The sequence below is a fragment of the Alosa pseudoharengus genome, unplaced genomic scaffold, assembly GCF_046254945.1.
Source record: "Alosa pseudoharengus isolate Yale_2024_CS ecotype anadromous, Long Island Sound unplaced genomic scaffold, YU_APseudo_1.1 YU_APseudo_1.1_scf_24, whole genome shotgun sequence".
NCBI lineage: Eukaryota > Metazoa > Chordata > Actinopteri > Clupeiformes > Clupeidae > Alosa > Alosa pseudoharengus.
This window is the reverse complement of record NW_027468689.1, coordinates 15355899-15363398: the sequence shown is the minus strand read 5'-3', so window position 1 is coordinate 15363398 and position 7500 is coordinate 15355899. Positions and strand designations below refer to the sequence as shown.

The following is a 7500-nucleotide window of genomic DNA, read 5'->3' as shown; positions in this document are numbered from 1 at the left end:
GAGTGCTGATGTGGCACAAACAACGTACGCTGTGACTTCCGCAGATACATCACCAGGGACATTACACAAAACACTCCAAACGGATTTCTTTTATGAAGCTTTTTCCCCTGCACTATCCTCTTTTCCTTCACTATAGACTCTAAATTGCAGTTTATTCAGAAAATATGAAATCCAAGCCCATTAGCAGTGAGCATCTGAGGCAATATGGAGGCTCTTCCCAAACGAAATTTGAAAATAAATAAATAAAACATGTATGAGATCTCATCTCTCCAGTGTATCCACGGAGTCTTTATTCCACAGTTTCGGAGAGATTTTAGGATGAGCGTAGCGGATTCAATTATTTAGCAGCTCATGTCATTCGCTCCTTGCTGTGAGAGGCTAACGCGGTTGCGGGCGAAATCAACCTCACCTTGCTTGCTGGCTTATTTGGGGGATTTCAAATGTTTGTTTTAGACAATTAATTACACCCTTCAATTCTGCTAATTTCTTTGTTTTGTGTTGTTTTCGATCCATGACACCCCCCCCCCCCTTTCCCCACCCCTCCTCCACCTACCACTCTCTCTCTCATTTCAATTCAATTCAATTCAAGGTTGCTTTATTAGCATGACTGTAAGTAAGCCAAAGCACAATTACAACACCATAACAATTAGAACATTAACAGCATTACAGGAAACAGTAACATGGAAAATTGTGTGTATACCCTCACTTTCTCTCTCTTTTTCCACACACACACACAAACACACACACACACACACACACACACACACACACACACACATATGCATGTGATCACACACACACACACACACACACACACACACACACACACACACACACACACACACACACACACACACACACACACACACACACACACACACAGGCAGCATACACATTATAATACATTGGATTAATTACAGACATTAGGTCGGGCATTGTGGCAAAGTGTCCGACTCACTGTCCCTCATGTCGTGACAAGCTGTAACATATTTTGCAGCCAGCGGAGCAGTCAATCCTTCTCCTAGCAGGTGGGCCAATTTATCACAGTCTTTAAGGAAGCTAAAATTTGGAATTTTATTTGAGAATTGTAAAAAATATCTTTTTCTAATCTGTTCAAACTTTGGACAGTATAGGAGAAAGTGCATCTCTGTTTCAACCTCACCAGTCATACAGTGACCACAGAGCCGCTGCTCTTTGGGAAGCCATGATTTTTTGTACCGGCCTTTCTCTATGGCAAGGCTGTGGTCACTTAGCCTGTACTTGGTAAGAATCTGTCTCTGCTTTGTATCTCTGACGGTGGAGAGGTACTCTGCCAATTCATAATCTCGTTTTAGTGACAAGCAGGCTCGGACTGGTAATCTGTACAACCGGCCAAATGCCCGGTGGGCCAGTCCACATGTGGGCTGGTGACCTCCGGGATTTTTTTTTTTAAAAAGTTATTTAGCCTATTTGCGGCCCGTCATGTAGACCAAGGCCTAGCCTATAAATGCAGTTGCATCCATTTGGATTCGGGGGTGACAGGTCAATCATTTTGGCCTCTTCATGACAGGTTCAGAGTGTGTTACGATCGCGCCCCCCTGCCCCGCCCCTCAAATGGATTTGTCCAAGCAGCCGCTTGGTTTGTGGGGAAATATAGCCTAGTACTAGTCCATGCTGGTAGCCTAGGCTATATAAGTGCCCTCCGCTGGCTGGTGTTAAAGGAACCGTATGTAAGAAATGTATTTCAATTAATCATAAAATGGCCCTGATATATCACTAGACATTAAGAAATCATGTTCATTTCAAATGTTTATATCACTGACAACAGTAGTCCGGCCAGGATATTGTCATTTAAAAAGTGAAGTTGCAGCCCTCAACTGATGTTGATGTTGTGTTTTGTCATGTCATGTTGTGTTTTGGCCTGATGCGCCACCCTCCACCTATCTACTAATCACAAAGTCAGTAGTGTTTCGCCATCCGGGTTGGCAACCTCGAGTCAGGGGGGAGGGGGAGGGGATACACCGCTCTACAGTAATTTGAAAGTGATTGCAGTACCATTTTTGGCCACAATCTTACATATGGTTCCTTTAACATAATCGCAGTATGACCGTAAACAGCAATCGTGTCTAGTTTTATTCCATAAATATATTGTTTTTATAGACGTTAGTTGCACGCGCTACCAAGAGCTTCCATTTACTGCACCATGTAGGCTACTGTAGTGCGGTTTGTCTGTCAACATAAAAAAAACTCCGGGTAGCCTACAATTTTCGCACAACTTGGTGGAAAAGTGTAGCACAGGTTAAAGAAAACCTATTCATGTTTGGACTCAAAAGGAACTTCAAAGTATTTCCCATATAGTAGCCTTTTAGCTCACAACGACAGTGAAAGTGAAACGTGGAAAGTGAAAGTCTCTCCACCAAGTTTTACATTAGATGCACAATCAATCGCGAGTCGATGCACGTAAAAAGTATCAACTGGTAGGTTAGTAACAAAGGTAGCCTAATTTTGCAAAATGTGATGATGGCACACAAACTTGGGCAAAAACGTTTAGTAGGCTATACACTTGTGGTGATAGCCTACAGTTAATGTGAATCGCTGACTATAACCAAAGTAAAGCAGAAGATTTGTACCAAATAGGCCTAAAGGCTGTGGTTGTGTTTCTACAACATGTTGGCACAAATCGTAATTTCTGTCAACTATGATGATCTCCATGCATGTTCAGTAGCCTATATTTTTCATTTAGTCAAGCAGTGACATGTGGTTTAATGCATGGGGTAACATGACGTGAGACAGACAGAAGATGAGCCTGTCTTTAGTAGCCTATCCCTGAATCCTGTCCATCTCAAATCACTTTAAAATTGTGTGATTAGCATAGCAACCAGAATTGTAAAAAAAAAAAATCCCGGAGAGACCCCCACACCCCCCCCCCCCCCCCGGACCCCGTGTTATTGATTATGATAACCTATAGGTCCAAATCTAAATGGGTTCAGTTTATGAAGTGTTGCTACAGAATGATACTGTGTGTTTGTTATTTATGGGGGGGGGGTTGTCGGTTCAGTGGTGGGCCGGTCCAGGAGAAAATTGCCAGGGCCGAATTTTGTTCCCAGTCCGACCCTGGTGACAAGTAACATTCTAATTTGGATTGTGATTTTGTTTGATCATCCCAATGTTCCAGATACTTATTCTTACTTTGATTCATAATTTGTTTTACTTTGATCTGATTTTGAAAAGCAGTGCTGGTCTGAGATCGATGGGTTAGAGTATTAGTTAACTTCAGAACCAACTGGCAAAGGGGACTGGTTTTAGGGCTGACCTCTTGGGTTTTGTATGCTTGAAACTGTATGGTGTTCTCGTCACTAGAATTTAGGTGGATCCAGAATTTCTTTTTTGTATATTTAATGCCAATGGGAATCTGCCTAATTCTGCCCTGCATGCATTTGTTGGTGTTTTCCTTTGGACTCTAAGAATGTTTCTAATAAATTCTGCATGTAGGGATTCAGTGGGATATTTGTCTCATCTAGTGTAGTCTAGCTTGCTGAGTGGACCCCATACCTCGCATCCATATAATGCAATTGGCATTATTACACTGTCAAATATTTTGCACCAGATTTTAATTGGGATTTGTATTTTATGGAAATTTCTTTTGATGGCATAGAGAGCTCTACGAGCTTTATCTTTTAGCGCATTTACTGCAAGGTCAAAGCTTCCTGAGGCACTGAGTTTCAGGCCTAGATAATCATAACATAAAGAATGCTCTAGAGCGGTGTTTCCTAGAGTGAAAAGGTGTCTGCCTGCCTGAGATCTTGCTTTCTTTTGGAATATTACAATCTTTGTTTTGTCCAAATTGACTGTCAGGGCCCAGTTCTGACAGAATTGCTCTAGCAGATCTAGGTGCTGCTGTAGTCCTTGTTCTGAGGGTGACAGCAGCACCAGGTCATCTGCAAAAAGCAGAAATTTAACTTCTGTATTGTTTAGGGTGAGTCCAGGTGCTGTAGATTGTTCCAATACCACCACTAACTCATTGATGTAGATATTGAACAGAGTTGGACTCAAGCTACAGCCCTGTCTCACCCCACGCCCCTGAGTGAAGAATTCTGTTCTGCTGTTGTCAATTTTTACAGCATTTTTATTGTCCATATAAATAGATTTGATTAAATCATAGGTTTTGCCCCCTACACCGCTTTGTAAAATTTTGTAAAATAATCCATTGTGCCAAATTTTCTTTTGTTTTCCTTTTAAAACATGGGTGTTGATTAGGGTGTGTAGGGTGTAAATGTGGTCAGTGGTTCTATGTTTTGGCAAGAATCTAATCTGACCTTTACTCAAGACATTGTGCTTGATAAGGAAGGCCTGTATACGGGCGTTTAGAATACAGCAGAAAACCTTCCCCAGGTTACTGTTCACACAGATGCCTCGGTAGTTATTGGGGTCGAATTTCCAGATCTCAGGAAAGCAGCCAGCTTGGAGAACAAGGTTAAATAGTTTTAAGATTACCCTGTGCAGCTCAGGGGTGCTATGTTTCAGCATCTCTGTTTTTATATTGTCAGGTCCACATGCTTTTTTAGGTTTGAGTTTCAGGATTGCTTCTGCTAATTCTTCAGATGTGATTTCGTAATCAAGGGGGGTTTCATTGTCTTTAATGACTTCTTCAAGCAGGTGTAATTTTTCCATTATAATTTGTTGGCCAGTAGTGAGGTTATCGGGAGGGATTTTCTCATAGAGTTGCATGAAATAATTCCTCCATGTTTCTCCATCTTTTAGGGGTAGCTCTGGGTTTTGTTTGGGATTCAGGGTGTTCCACTTTTCCCAAAACTGATTTTGGTTGATGGAGCTTTCAATTTCATCTAGTGTTGCATTATATAGATTTTGTTTTTTCTTTTGAATCATTTGCTTATATTCTTTGAGTTTTTTACAGTAATTTTCTCTCATCTCTGGATTGTTTGGTTGCCTGTGTTTTTGATTTGATAGTTGTCTGAGATTTTTCCTCATCATATCACACTCCTTATCAAACCATTGCTCTTTGTGGACTTTATTTTTGGGTTTGGAATTACCTCTTGAGAGGTTTGCTTTATGTGCAATTATGTGGTAAAGTTAATTTACTTGATTTACGGCTGTTTTAACAGCTGGTGGATATGGATGAAATTGTGTTAGTAAAAAACTATTAATTTTATTAGTAATTTCAGAAGAGTTGGCTGCATTGGTGAATTCAGATGCACTGTCAGATGTCCATTTATAGGTTGGTTTGAGTTTTTTAGTATCTGTTATCTTGATTTGCATAGTTCTTTTTAGGTATACATTTATTTGACAGTGATCTGAAAGAGGAAGCTGTGGTCTTACAGTGAATGTGTTGATGGTGGAGGGGTCCATGTCAGTAATTGCATAGTCAACCACACTAGACCCAAGAGCTGAGCAGTATGTGAACCGGCCTAATGAGTCCCCTTTCATCCTACCATTAAGAAAGTACAGGCCTAGGCCTCGACAGAGATGCACTAACTCCTTACCATATTTGTTGGTGACAGAGTCGGGGTTGTGTCTTGGGTTTGCTGTGATTTCTAAGTTCGGTGATGAAATAAATTTGTTTTCTTTTGCACTGATTTGAACTATTTCATTTTCAAGGCCGGTTCTGGCATTGAAATCACCACAGAGCAGCACATTCCCCTGAGCCTGGAAATTGCTGCATTCTGTTGTCAGGTTGCTAAAAAACTCATCTTCACAGTATGGTGACTCTGCGGGTGGGGTGTAGATTGTACAAATGTACAGGTCACCTTCTTGACTTATAACCCCATTTTTTTTACTTTAACCATATACGAGTGAGATCTCTTTTTATAATGGATAAATAAGGTGACAGGTATTCCCTAAACCAAATTATAACACCCCCTGAATCTCTGCCGTGTTTGATGTTTTTGTTTTTCAAAGATGGTAGAATAATTTCTTTGTAGTCTGAGGGACAGTGTGTGTTTATATCTGCCTTACACCAAGTTTCTAAAAGAACAACAATGTCATGGGTTTTGATGTTAAGCAAAAAGTCAGGATTAAGACTCTTTGCTCCAAATGCTGATGAATAAAGCCCCTGGATGTTCCAGGAGCTTATAGAAAAATATTTAACCATGTATAAATGTGTTTGGTTTCAGAGTAGTCTAAAGAGATGTTTAAGAGGAAGGGAGAGATATATGCGACATGTGACGTGACATGCTCTGCATTCTGTAACATATTACACATTTGCATTCAGTAACATATTACACATTATACATTATACATTATACATCTCTCTCTCTCTCTCTCTCTCTCTCTCTCAGTAAATAATCTCCCTGCTTAGCCGTTCAGAAAATTCCCACAGCGTGTGTCAGCGAGAGACATTTTGTTGTGATTCCCTTTCATTTGGTGGGCGCTTTGATTGAGTAATCCCTTTCATAGTGTTCCATTACAAGGGTTCGTGGGCTAATGACTCGCAGTCATCCAGATGTTGGCAGCCTGGCTCCTTTGTCCACTCTGGGCAGCATGACCCCCCTCCCACCTCACACCACCCCACCTCACACACACACTCACACACACACACAAACAAACAAACACACACACACACACACACACACACACACACGCACACACTGCTGTGGAATCTGCAGGCCCTTCTGTGACAGTGGACAGTAAGCATTTTTTGGTCCCTTCCCCTCGACAGAAAACTCATTGGACTACTGCAGAGGTGATTCTATGCACTATGCACAAGTCCTGCACAATAGCTCCTTCTTGTGTCTGATGTAAATCACTCTGCTGTGAACAAGGCAGTGAGGTGACAGGCCTACTGTTAAAGTCAGGGGGCTGATGTAGAGGAGGACGATGTGCAGCATTGCACACCCAAATAAATAGAGCCTATTTGTGTAGCAGTTGATGTGGCTAAGCTGTTAGCCTGGGAGCAAAGCGTTTCACTCTGTAACGTATCATATTAGCCCAACGGGAGCTGCTCCTCTGTTTTCTTTTGTCTTCTCCTTTCTGCAGGTGCTTTGATCTTAGCTATTCTGTTGAAGGCTCGGGCGTGGGAAGAAAGAAAAAAAAAAAGCGGTCCTCCCCTAACCACTCTATTTAAAGAGCTTCAGTTGTGTCATGGACAATCAGCGTTCGGGGTCATTAAGCAAACATGACCGCGGGATCCTTGGTTTAGCGCGCCTGGTTGAAAACACAAACACCGGCACCAGGCCGGCTAGGGGAGGCACAGTGGACAAGGTGAGCGATGATGAAGTGCTACAGTTTCGGAATGCTTCAGACTAACACGGTGCCTGCTCAAATAACGGCTCACTCCGAGGAAATGGGTCAGCAATAAACTGAACAACATTTGAGGTTATTTCCCAATCTGCCCTTTTTTGTGTAGCTTAGCATCCAAGGAGGATCATACTGATAAGTCATTTGCAGTGAAGAGCTCAAATAAAAAGCCAACCTGATAACTGAACAGCTGTGTGTTCTATAGGCCACATGGCTTCTTTAACGGATGCATGCTGCTGCAGATGCTTATCATTTATAATTGAATGG

The 7500-nt window shown here is 41.7% G+C and overlaps 1 protein-coding gene across 2 annotated transcripts in view; it reads right to left on the bottom strand.

The window, feature by feature from the left end:
* Nucleotides 1-7500, bottom strand: part of il1rapl1b (interleukin 1 receptor accessory protein-like 1b) — a 285665-nt gene that overhangs the window by 252233 nt on the left and 25932 nt on the right. The gene's annotated exons all lie outside the window — the stretch shown is intronic.